The 12,537-nt window shown below is 44.0% G+C and overlaps 1 protein-coding gene and 1 long non-coding RNA gene across 22 annotated transcripts in view; one reads left to right on the top strand and one right to left on the bottom strand.

The window, feature by feature from the left end:
• PHACTR1 (phosphatase and actin regulator 1) overlaps positions 1-12,537 on the bottom strand; it is a 499,921-nt gene that overhangs the window by 15,890 nt on the left and 471,494 nt on the right. The gene's annotated exons all lie outside the window — the stretch shown is intronic.
• LOC111772298 (uncharacterized) lies at positions 5,293-10,921 on the top strand. Its single transcript, XR_002806153.2, has 2 exons — positions 5,293-5,405; positions 10,825-10,921. It is a non-coding gene; the product is annotated as an uncharacterized lncRNA (long non-coding RNA).

Genomic DNA, 12,537 nt, shown 5'->3' with positions numbered 1-12,537 from the left:
CCCATTAGATTAGTACCATATAACCTAGAGGTGCAGTAGGCTATATCATCCAGGTTTGTGTAAGTTCACGCTATGATGTTTTGCACAACACAAAATCGCTTAATGATGCATTTTTCAGAATGTATCTCCATTGTTAAGCAATGCACAACTGCAATTTAATAAGCTAAGGTTGATTTAATGCCTATAATGTGCAGGCATAGTTGTAAGAATGGTATGTATGTTAATTCACTTCATCTTCATAGCAGCCCCTTGAGGTAGTACCATCAACATTTCCATCATACAAATGGGAAAACTGAGGCACAAAACATTGCCTTCCTTGCCCCAGGTCACACAGCTAGCAAGTGACAGAGCCAAGACTGAAACCCAGGCCTTCTGTCTCTATAGTCTGAAGACTCTTAACCACTGTTATTTGTTTCCTATTGCTGCTCTAACAAATTACCACAAACTGAGTGGCTTAAAACAACACAAATTTATTATCTTACAGTTGTGGCAGTCAGAATTCCGAAATATGTTTCACTGTGTTAAAATCAAGGTGTCAACAGAGCTGCGTTCCTTCTGGAAGGAGAGACTCTGTTCCCTTGCCTTTTTCAGCTTCTAGAGGCTGCCTGCACTCCCTGTGCCTCTTCTAAGCCAGCAGTATAGTATCTTCCAATCTCTCTCTGACTTTGACCCTCCTGCCTTCCACTTATAAGGACTCTTGTGATTACACTGTGTTCATCCAGATAATCCAGGATAATCCCTTCATTGTGAGATCCTTAATTTAATCACAGCTGAAGAGTCCTTTTTGCCTTGAAAAGTTACATATTCATAGGTTTGGGGATTAGGACATGGACATCTTTGGGGGTACAAATATTCTGTCTACGACAAGCATAACACTCTACTAGTCAGAAGCTGTAAACTGGCGTCTGGTGGGCTGGATTTGACTCTCCAAGTTTTCCTTGGATGCTCAGAGGTTACAGTTTTTTCTTATCTGAATGCCTGTAGATAGGGCGTGTGGGTCCCAGTAAGCCCAGTCCCCAGCACCCGCTCAGATACGACGTGTGAGCACGGTGACATCTGTCCTGCTTTCTTCCTTTCCAATCACTCTTGGCCCTTGTGGGTCTCTGAGGTTGCGAGCCCTGGGTGAGATCATCAAGTCACAAGGACCCTAACTTTCCTTTTCCTTCTTTCATCCACCAATCTACCCACCATTGACTAACAACCCTACTGAGGACTGGGCACCGACAGTTCCTGAGAGCTCACAGCCCGGAGGTGCACGTGAGTGATCAAATGTGCACGTTACAATTGGATCAACAATTTTCAAAAGCTAGACTATAATAAAATGTCCTCAAAATGATAAGCAAATTGGACAGGATTTAGGCTTTCAGGGCATTTTAGGAGGCACTCCAGATTCTTGCAGCATCTCAGCTTGGTTATCAAGAGGGTCAGCCAAAAACGGATCAGTAGATATGTGGAAGGTGCGGTTGAGTGCCAGGCAAAATCGTGAAGGAGATAAAGTTTTTGTTGAGGTTCTGTCTTGACTCTACCCCCTGGACTCTTCTCAAGTCCCTAAAATTATGTCATAACTCCTGTTCTCTCTCACTCCTGTCAAACCTGTCCTTAAAAATGGATGCTATATACTCAGCCACATTCAAATGTAAACTCATTCATTCACATAACAAATTATTTCTGAGCACACAATTCTGTGCCAGGTTCTGTGTTACACACTGGGGTATAGTGATGAACAAAAACAGATCAAAGTCCTGTCCTTCTAGAACTTAAAGACTAGAACGGGGGTGTAGAAGGCGGTCATTAATCACAGTCACAGAAATAAGAATAAAATGTAACTTTTGTTAGGGTGTCCATGTTGATGCACCTGGGACAATAACATTGGGATCTGACTAAATTAGGACACCAGGAAAGGAGGAAGTGACACTGTGCTCAGATCTGAAGGATGGAGGAAGCCAAGGTGCTGGGGCTGAGAGAGCAAGGGAAGAAGGATGGTGAGAAGTAAGGCAGGGGCCAGGCCGTGAGAGCCATGTAAGCTGAGTTCAGGATTTTCATCTTTTTTCAAGGAGCAACGTGGAGCCACTGAAGAGTTTAGAGTGAGTGGGAGCAGGCAGTGAATGAATATTTCAGATTTACAATAGATCACGTTGATTGTTGTATGGAGAATGGAGTGGGGGAGGCAAGAGGTAGTTTGAGTAGAAGCCTTAGAAAGCTACTGCACACCTGGGAAGACAGTGGACACTTGGGCTAGGCTATGGTGGTAGATGTGCAAGTTCTTAGGAAGCCAAGTTGACAGACCATGGAGACACAGTGTATATGGACAGAGGGAGAAGGAGGAGGTATATAGGATATCCCTTAGGCTTCCTAACTCACACAACTGGATGGATGGTAATGCTGTTCAATGAGACAGAGAGCACTGGAAGGGGACTGGGGCATCTTGGTGGAGGATGGGGGAAGGGTGGAAGGGAACCACAAGTCTGGTTTGGATCTGTTGAGTCAGAATGCTTTTGCAACATCAAAGTGAAGATGTCAAGTAGGCAGCAGGATATATATAAAGATGAGAGATCCAGGCCAGTAACAGAAATTTGTGACTAGTCTGCAATATAGATAATATTTGAAGTCAGGAGTATGGAGAGCATATAGGATGAGAAGAAGACAGGGCGTAGGATGGATCCTTACAGAATTCTAATACTTAACACTCAGACGAAGAAAGATGAACCTGACAGGGAGTCCGAGGAGGGGCAGTGCATGGAGGCAGGATAAAAACTAGAGTGTCGCATCATGGAAGCAAAGTAAGCAGATGGGTGTGGTCAACAAGGAGTGCTGAGTGCTGCTGAGAGGTCAGATGAGGCCTGATAAAAAGCCCACTGGGTTTAGCACTGGGCAGGTTATTAGCAACCTCCCCTAGAGCCCTTTCAGGGGTGTGGGGAGAGAAGCCAGGCTGGAGAGGGTTGAGAACAAAGGTGAGAAAACAGACATAACAAGTAGGGAGGACTCTCCCATGAAGCCTGGCTTTGAAGGGGTCAAGAGAGTTAGAGGTGAAGGAGGCTCCAGTGAGGTTTATATTTTTCAATGGGAGAAGACGGAATGTGTTTAATGGAAAGAATCCAGACTAAGTGGTGGTGGTGAGAAGCTAAATATATAAGGAGGGAGAAGGCTCAACTGATAGTGTGGGCATCCTGAGAGGGCAGGAGAGGTTGGGATCCAAGGGACAGAGAAGGCCTCATCTTTCAAATGGAGGCGGGACAGTCTTTACCGAGATACGAGGGAAGTAGGATAGAGCGCATTGTATGTAGGTTTGTATGGTTGGTACTGGAACTAATAAGGACGTTCTCAACTGATGGCTTTTACCTACTCTTTCATGTTGGACTATAAGAAGGCGACTTATATTAGTTTAAAGTATTATCTTTCCGGGGCTGGCCTGGTGGCGTAGTGGTTAAGTTCACATGCTCCACTTCAGTGGCCCAGAGTTCATGGGTTCAGATCCTGGGGGCAGACCGACATAGCATTCACTGAACCACGCTGTGGCAGTGACCCATATACAAAAAAGAGGAAGACTGGCAACAGATGTTAGCTCAGGGCCAATCTTCCATCTTACACACATACACACACACACACACGTAATTATCTTTCCTTGAGGGATTTGTCTTTGAAAGAGCCAGATTCGCAAACGAAAGGGATAAAGCTCTAGCTTCAGAATTCTAGTCATGAGAATTTTAGGGGAGGGGCCAGCGCCCTGGCCGAGTGGCTAAGTTTGCGCCCTCTGCTTCAGCGGCCCAGGGTTTCGCCGGTTCAGATCCTGGGCATGGACTTAGCACTGCTCATCAGGCCATGCTGAGGCAGCATCCCACATAGCAGGACCTATAACAAGAATGTAAAACTATGTACTGAGGGGCTTTGAGGAGAAGAAGAAGAAAAAAAAAGATTGGCAACAGATGTTAGCTCAGGTGCCAATCTTTAGAGAAAAAAACAAAGAATTTTAGGGGACCAGGCTGCCTTCTTCACCATGTAAAGCAGCCATCTGCTTGGTTTCTTTTAAGATCTACCTTGTGCAGAAATATTGGTTAAGAGGCCGGCCCCACGGTTGAGTGGTTGGGTTCGCGTGCTCCGCCTCAGCGGCCCAGGGTTTCGCTGGTTCAGATCCTGGATGCGGACATGGTACTGCTCATTAGGCCATGTTGAGGCGGCGTCCCACATGCCACAACTAGAAGGACCCACAACTAAAAAAATATACAGTCACGTACTGGGGGGATTTGGGGAGAAAAAGCAGAAAAAAAAAAGAAAAAGAATATTGGCAACAGCTTTAGCTCAGGTGCCAATCTTTAAAACAAAAAAAGGTATTGATTAATAGTTGAAGAGCAGAACACAACTGCTGTACTAATGAAGTGGTCAACTTTACGAATAATCCCAAGAATATGACAACTCCAAGAATAAAAGTAGAGATGCCTGCTGAATGTACTGTCTCTCTCTTACGCCTACATTGCTAGTTGATTTAAGTAACTGTATCTGATTTAGACTAACATTAGATTTAAAAAAATTTTCCTGACTGTATATTTAGACATGACCAATGATATGCTAGGTGGCAAGGGAAATCTTTTTGAGAGTTAAACTTTTATATAAAATGAATTATCCAAAACTAAAAGTTTAACATACTTTCAAGTGATCTACTGAAATAGCTTTGCTATTATATATGTGATCCTGGGTCTATGAGATATCTCTGAGCAGCAAAATTGTTTCCACACCTCAAATGATTTCTTCTTTACCAAGGACCACGGCTAAATGATTGCCATTTTCTGTGAACTGAAAAATCAGTGAGCTCCCATTTAAATGCCACATGCCATCAATCGCCATACGTGAGCCTTCTATTTTCTTTCAAAATTTAAGAATGGACTGTTTTTTTAATCAATCTGAACAACTCTATACTAGTAACCATAAGAAACAGCCAAATAAACTAATGCTTTTCCTTCTGCAAGAAAAGACTGTGAAAAAAAAAAACCCAAAACAAACAGCACTTCAGTTTTGGCCTTGGAAAAAGGAGACTGCTAGAGAACGTAGCTGCAAGATGCTTTAAATATATGCAGAGCAGGGAGCGGTGTCTTTGCCCATTACAGCATCTCCCCAGAGAAGTGACAAAACCCTTGTAGGTTTCGCTGGTCTGACCTGCCGACGCCGACAAGGATTCGTTCTGCTGCACAGAGCTAATGAGCTTCTGCAGGCTTCAGAACAGCAAGGTCACAGCTTTCATTAGTACTTACAACTGCTTATTGTTTTGAGGGTCCTGATTTTCAAGTTTGGATCTCTGAAGCTCTATCTGTATTTCAGGAAAAAGAAAAGCAGAAGTGACTTTGGTTTTCTGCATCTCAGCCCCAGAGGGAGGTAACTGCCTTTTCAGACAGACGGAAAAAGAAAACGCAGAGGTACTTGTGGAGAATGAGAGACAACAAGGTCCTCTCTCCTAAGGCAGGAGGAGACCAGGGTTTTCCAACAGATGCCTAGATGGGAAACGGAACAAGTGGAGATGGCGTGTTGGGGCCAGGGGAAAGGGAAGGAGCACTGAATTCTGTCCCCCATGCCTCCTTCGGGATCCTCCCCAAGAACGTCAGTTCCATGAGGGCTGGGGTATTTCTGTCTGGCCTTGGTTATCACTGCACCCCCAGTTCCTAGGAGACCACAGAGAACATAATTGGTGCTTATTTAGCAATTATTTAACCCAGATCCTACCACTTCTGATGCCATACACACTCCTTGGAACATCTTGTCAACACTTACGACTTCAGTTAGCATCTATATGCCCGTGACTCCAAAATCTATACGCTCCAGTCATATTTTTGCATTCCAGATCACCTTTCCCATTGCCGCCTTATACTCCTACCAGGCTGTCAAACTTAAAGGGTCCCAAATGAATTAATTCATCTTCTTCCCCTCCGGATCACTAGTTTTACATCCCATCCTTAGTGAGCTGCCCAAGCCAGGAAACTGGAATCATTATCCTTGTACTTCACCCTTGACAGCCGATCAACCACCAAGTCCAAACCATTTTTCATTCCATCCCACCACCACCACCTTGGGAAAGCAGGCCACCAGCATCTCTCCTGGTAGCTGCCAGCCTATCCCACTCCAGTCCTTCCCCACCCCAGACAGATGCAAATCTGGTCCCACCACTCCCTGTTTGAAAACTATACATGCCTTCCCAGTGCCTGCAGGAGGGAGTCAAAATACCCAATGTCCTATAAAAGTTTTCATGATCTGGCCACTTGCCAAGAATCCCCCCCATCCTGTCCTCTAGACATAACCCTCTTCTCTTGATTCCTTCCAGATTTGCATGTTCTTCCTTGTATCTAAGCACTCTTTCCTTTCCTCTTTGTCTGGCTAACTGCAACAATCCCCAAGATTGTAGCTTAAATCTTAAATATCACTTCCTCTGTTCACTACCCTCTTGGTTAAGGCGCCTCTACAGCGTGCACAGCAGTCCTGTGGCTCCCCATCTGGTGCCTGTTACATTTCCTGTTCTTACCCATCTCCCCAGGACCCCAGGGGTTAAGCTCTGTGAGGCGGGGGCCATATCTGTCCCATTCACCACGAGGGCCGCTTCACAAGCCTATGACCTGGGCAGTTGTACAGGGGCTCCTTCTTAGAAGAGTCCTGTGTTGGGGGTTCAATGTTCTGCTGTCGTTTTGAAATTTTCAATCATTTTTGAACAAAGAACCCCTCGTTTGCTCACCATGGCTCCGCAGTGCCTGGCACAGATTCTGGTAACTGAAGATACTTAACATTTGTGAAATAATGAAATGAATGTTGCCCCATGACTATCCCTTGTCTTTAACCTTTCCCTCTCTTCTAGTTCTTTCCCTAGGGCAAATACATGTGTTCTCCACTAGAAACAAAACAAAACACCACCACCAACCTCCTCCTAACCCCACCTCCTCCCCCAGCGAAATGCCATCTCCTGCCTGCTCCTGGCTGCCAGACCTCTCAAAAGACCCATCACAATTTGGCTTCCATCCATACCATTCCATTGCACACGTTCTCCACTGGGGACGATTTTACCCCCCAGGGTACCTTTGCTAACATCTGGAGACATTTTTGGTTGTCATGATTGGGGAGGATGCTACTGGCATCCAGTGGGTAGAGGCAAGGGATGCTGCTAACCCTCCTATGATGTACAGGAAAACCTCACAATAAAGAATGGTCCAGTCCAAAGCATCAACAGTGCTGAGGCTGAGAAACCTTGCTCTACTGAATCAGTTCCTGTCAAGGTCATTGAGGATTTCATTGCCAAATCCAGTGGCCTTTGTAAAGTCCTCATTTTACTTGACCTTTTTCTATCACATGACACCTTTGACTAATAGCTACTTCTGGAATCTTTTTCTTCCCTAGATTTTCAGAGGTCTCACATCTTCTTTTTTCACTTTCTTAGTTCCTGCTTCTCAGCAGGTTTCAAGCAAGACAAAAGCCCCAGAGGTGCCCTCTCCTTCAGGATAGCTTCAGGGACAGTCCCATGCATACCAGTGACCAGCGTGGGTCACTACCTCACAGGGGTGGGACCTTGGATGAGTTGGCATTCCTCTTACGCTGCTGCCTTTTCATTCCTGTGCAACGGAGCAAAGGAAATCCTTTAATTGCCAGTCTCTGTCAGATTTCCTAGAACTTTGGTGTTGAAAATGGGCAAGGGAGGAAGGGAAGGCCTTAGCCACATTGTTCCATTCCTTTGCTAACAGCCTGCAGTGGCTTGACATTGCACTAAGAATAAAGTTGAGACTCACTTCTCACCATGGCCTGCAACGTCAGTGCAATGCGGCCCCACACCTTGTTCACCTTCTCTCTCTTATTCACGTTGAGATAACCCAGCCACATATCCCTGTTTTAGAGAAGCTGCGATGCCCCCTCTTACTCCACCAGGCCGAACTAGTGAATCTCTCTGCTGTGTCCCCCCAGCTTGATCATGGCCTCATCCATTACACTGATAATACCCATCTACACGAAGATCTTCTCAATTGGACCATGAATGCTTCAAAGGCACAAATTATGTCTTATTTATCTCTGTGTTTCTAGGCTCAGTGTAGCGCCTGGCACACAGGAGGGGCTCAACAGATTTTTGATGAGGACGTAAATTAATAATACTTTAACTCTGGAGTTGTGCCCATGGGGATGACCAGGACTCTGGGCTTGCATAAGGTGTTCCTGCCACTAGAGAGGTTCCTCTGGGAAGGCTGATAGCAATTTTGCTTTTATATCTCAGAACTACGCCCTTCTACCCTTTCTCTGCAAACTAGACATAAAAACTCTTAAAATTGTTGATCAACGCACCCAACTCTTTCTAGGACTTTCAGTCAATAATTTTCTATTTTTTTCCTCTTCATCATTCCCCTCAAGCCAGTAACAAATAGCCTGGCTACAGCATAGGAAATAGCCCAGAGAGGGGAAAATGGACTGGGATCCAGAGCCTGCCTCCGGGCTTGCCTCCACCATTAACCAGAAGGTCGCTCAGTACATTACATTGCCTTACCTCTGCGCCCGGGTTTCTCCGTATGACAAATGGCCATATCAATCATCTAGCCTGCCTGCTGCATAGGAGTGTCGAGAGGACTGAATGAGAAGCAGATGTGAAAGTTCCTTTAAAAATAAGTAGAAAGCATGCAATATTCTTTTTATAACTTGAAAAAAAGTTTCTTACCTCAAACAGATAAATAGGTTACTGTTAAGAGAGAAATGATTCTGGCTTTATTCATCAGAGGCTGTGGCCCCAATGTGAGGCCCCAAGGCTAAGACAAGGTATTGTGAAGTAATAACCAGGGAAAATACTGAAATAATTCTGGTCATGTTGAGTTGAAATCATTCTGGGAATAACAATGGGACTTGCGTGTGTTGCCAGGCATTAAACCCGCTAAAAAAAAAACAAAAAAAAAACAGGACAAAAACGGAGGGCCTACACAGCAAATACTTTTAGAATTATTAGGATTATTTGCCATAAAGCCAATGTTAGCAATCAGGAAGACTGCACTTTGAAAGAGAATCTGAGTTGTTACAACAGAAATTGAGACAGCTAATGAAATTAAATAAAGAATATACTCATTTCAATAAGGCTACCTTTATATGAAAAATTAATCAAAACAAATGCTAAAACAATGTGATGTTAAAAGATAAAGAATGTGGGAATAAAAAAAGTGTCCACTATTCTGTCACTTCAAAGTGACTGAGGAGCTTTGGTCACCTTTAGCTTAATCTTATCTGCCCATCCATCCATGCATCTGTCTGTCTGGCTGTGCATGCATGCATCTATCCACCCATCTGTCCATGTGTGAGTCCATCCATCCATGCATCACATACCAGACATTGGTTTAGGCCTTCAATGAGAGCTAAGTATAAGAACTACAAACATTAGCAAGAATGGCTGTGTGTGGATTATATAATAAATTTCTGCCATCAAATAGATACTGTTTTATCTTTTGCCCTTAGCGTCTCCTTTCTTTGTAGCCCTTCCTTTCTTTTTTCAATCCTCCAATAGATAGTCCTACTAAGTTAACATTCTCCCTAGGAGCACAAAGCATTTTTTAATAACATTCCATCAGAGTCTTCTACAAATTTAATATGATCTGGTTAAGAGGTTAAGGCAAAAGACTGAGATTGAGGCAAAACCACTACATCACTACTGCCCCTAATTACCACACTTCACTAGTCTAGTGGGAACAAAACATACCCTTATGTTGTACCTTCAATGCTATCCTTCGTCCTTCTCTTATAGCATTTTGCCATTTCCATTGTTTCTGAGTCAGTGGTTCCCAATCCTGTAGCACATTAGAATAACCTATGTTAGCTTAAAAAATACCAATGGCTGGGCCACACTCTTGACCAATTAAATCAGAATATATGAGCGTTGAGCGCCAGCACAGACATATATTTTTTAAAGCTTCCCAAGTAATTTGAACGTATCCTTAGGATCTATGAAGCATCCCTTTAAATCAGTGCTTCTCACAGGGTGGTCCCTGAGCCAGCAGCATCAGCAGCATCTGGGAACTTGTTAATCATGCAAATTCTTGGGCTCCAGGCCTACTGAATCGGAAACTCTGGGAGTGGGCCCAGCAATCGGTGCTGTTTTAACAAGATCGCCAGGAGACTCACATGCACATTAAAGTGTGAGAACACGGGCTCTGGATGGTATTATAAAACGTTGGAGGAGGCTGCTTCAATAGCTGGGGTGCCGAAGAGGCAAATGGGGAAGATGAGAGAGCATGTGAGGATTTGGAGATATTTTGTATATCCTGAAGGGGGTTCAGTCATTGTTCACTTGGCTGAATTGAGGGAGATCATTGAGCAATCAGGCGAGAAATGGAGCGGGCAAGATGTTGGCCTCCATCTACAGGGGGAAGAAGTGAGATCTGTTTTCTATCTTGTAGAAATAAGATCCTGAAGGAGTTAGCAGCCATAATTTAGACAAATGGGTTTAACACTTATTTAGTGTTTATTATATTTCAGTTTAATTATATTCAATTCAATATGATTCAAGATATATCTGTTGAACATTTTCTAGATAAGGTGCCGGGTAGATGGGAATTAAAAAGATAAATATGATATGTAATAAAACTCTCTGGAGTTAGAGATGTGTAGCTTCCTGGCCTTGGGGAGCTATGATGGGGTTCTTTCTCTGTTCAGAATTTACCTCCTCTCTTAACCTGGTGCATCTGAGAATCTCCCACATATCTATAACTTCTTCATGTAAAAATAGATAAGCAGTCTTCTGCTTTCTTGGTTCTTAGGGAAGATGCAACTAACAGTAATCTATATAAATCACATTGAAAAACAGAGTCATCTCATTGGTCAACTCTGGTTGTTTGACAGGGGCTGCCTGGAGCTCTGTGTTGAGAAGGATTCTGAAGCCTGCCCACACCTTTGTAATCAGTCCTGTTGTAAATAAACCCTCCTCGAGTTCTCATAATGAGTGAACCATCTGTTTTCTGTTGGAACCTTGGTGGATGGGAAGATCACGGTAGGGAGACCCTTCCTTTTTGATGGAGCTGTTCAGATTTGAGGCTGAAGATATCAAAGGAGAAGGACACATTTGCTTTGACAGTCAGCTAAGCATATCAGCTCTGGTGATTGACAGAGTGACAGACAATGGCGATCCTGACTAGATTATTTTTGTACCATTTCTCTTTAAAGGTAGAGGCTCAAACTGGGCACAACGCTCCAACCAAGAGGAATAAGTTAAGAAAAATATTTGGATGACTTGCACACAATACTCCCTGTGTCCCACAGACACATAATCTCCAATCTTCGCAAATTATCCCAGTTATTTCTGGGAGTCCTCGCTTGGTTTTTAACATGTCCCCCAAACATGTCCTATCATTATCAAATGACACTGGCCATTTCCTTCCTTTTATGCCTTAGCCCCTTCAGTGAGGTCTCTTGCCTTTACTGCTGGAAAAGCCACCTGACAACACCTGGTCATTTCAACTACTGCTAAAGATGTCTGCCCAGCGTGAGGACATAGATGTCCATGTCAATGGAGCCCACCTCCTGCAAGAGAGTAGACCTCTGGTGGACTCAGAACATGCCCACCAAACATACCCACAACTGTCTGAAACTCAGCAAAAAACCTGATTCAGGCTCAAGCAGGAACTTCCAGTATGCACAGGAATCTAGGTAGACTTTTCTTAACTTGAGCCTTATCTGGGTATCCCTGTACTTATTTTCCCTACTTCTTTAAAGAATATTGCTTTGGATGAACACAGATCTCTTGGGAAAGGACAAAGAGCGATTCAAATGAAGAGAGGAAGCTCTGGGGGTCACTGATGAGTGACTGTAATAGACAATATCATGATTATGTTGACACGCACAGCCCAGACAATACAAAAACGTCCTAAGAGTATATACTTATTCATCCACGCATTCATGTATTCATTCAAAAAGTATTATGGTTCCAGATTTTCCCAGTGCCCCTGCTTTGCTGGGCCTCAATAAACAGCATATATAGCCCTTGATCACTTTCCAAAGCAAGGCGAGGGATGAGAAGTTGGAAATAGGCCCTAGGATGCTCCTCTCATGTCCCACTCTGACTGTGACACCTGGACTCCTCCTAGGACCTGCAGAACATGTGCAGCTCATGCTTTTTCATGTTCACCCCCAATGGGCCCATCTCTCATCTCGGGGACGTTAGCACTTCCCAAGGAGGGGTCTGAGGGTAGAAGTGAGGCAGAAGCCAGCAGACAGGTGGCAGGAATCCCCTGGCCTCCTTTCCCCTCTTCATTGAATGAGTCTGTAGCTATTTTTCCCCAGCTGCCTCCCAGGGCCTCTCCTGCACTCCTATTTCTGGAAAAAATAACAACTCAAGTTCAGATGAGATCCCATGCTGTTTAGAAACCTGGAGACAAAAACACAAAAGCCCCAATGAGTCTCAGATGCTTGAGTGGAGGGGATTTTGGTCACATTATTTTGCAAAGTTTTCTATACTTCTCTTTTATGAAAATCTCATTTCCTCTACTGTTTCCTGAGACATCTCTCCACAATGTTAAATGTGAAGCTTCATTTTTAAACCAATAGCCTGACAGCCCA

The sequence above is a fragment of the Equus caballus genome, chromosome 20, assembly GCF_041296265.1.
Source record: "Equus caballus isolate H_3958 breed thoroughbred chromosome 20, TB-T2T, whole genome shotgun sequence".
In the NCBI taxonomy this organism is placed as follows: Eukaryota; Metazoa; Chordata; class Mammalia; order Perissodactyla; family Equidae; genus Equus; species Equus caballus.
This window is presented reverse-complemented; position numbering and strand designations above follow the sequence as displayed.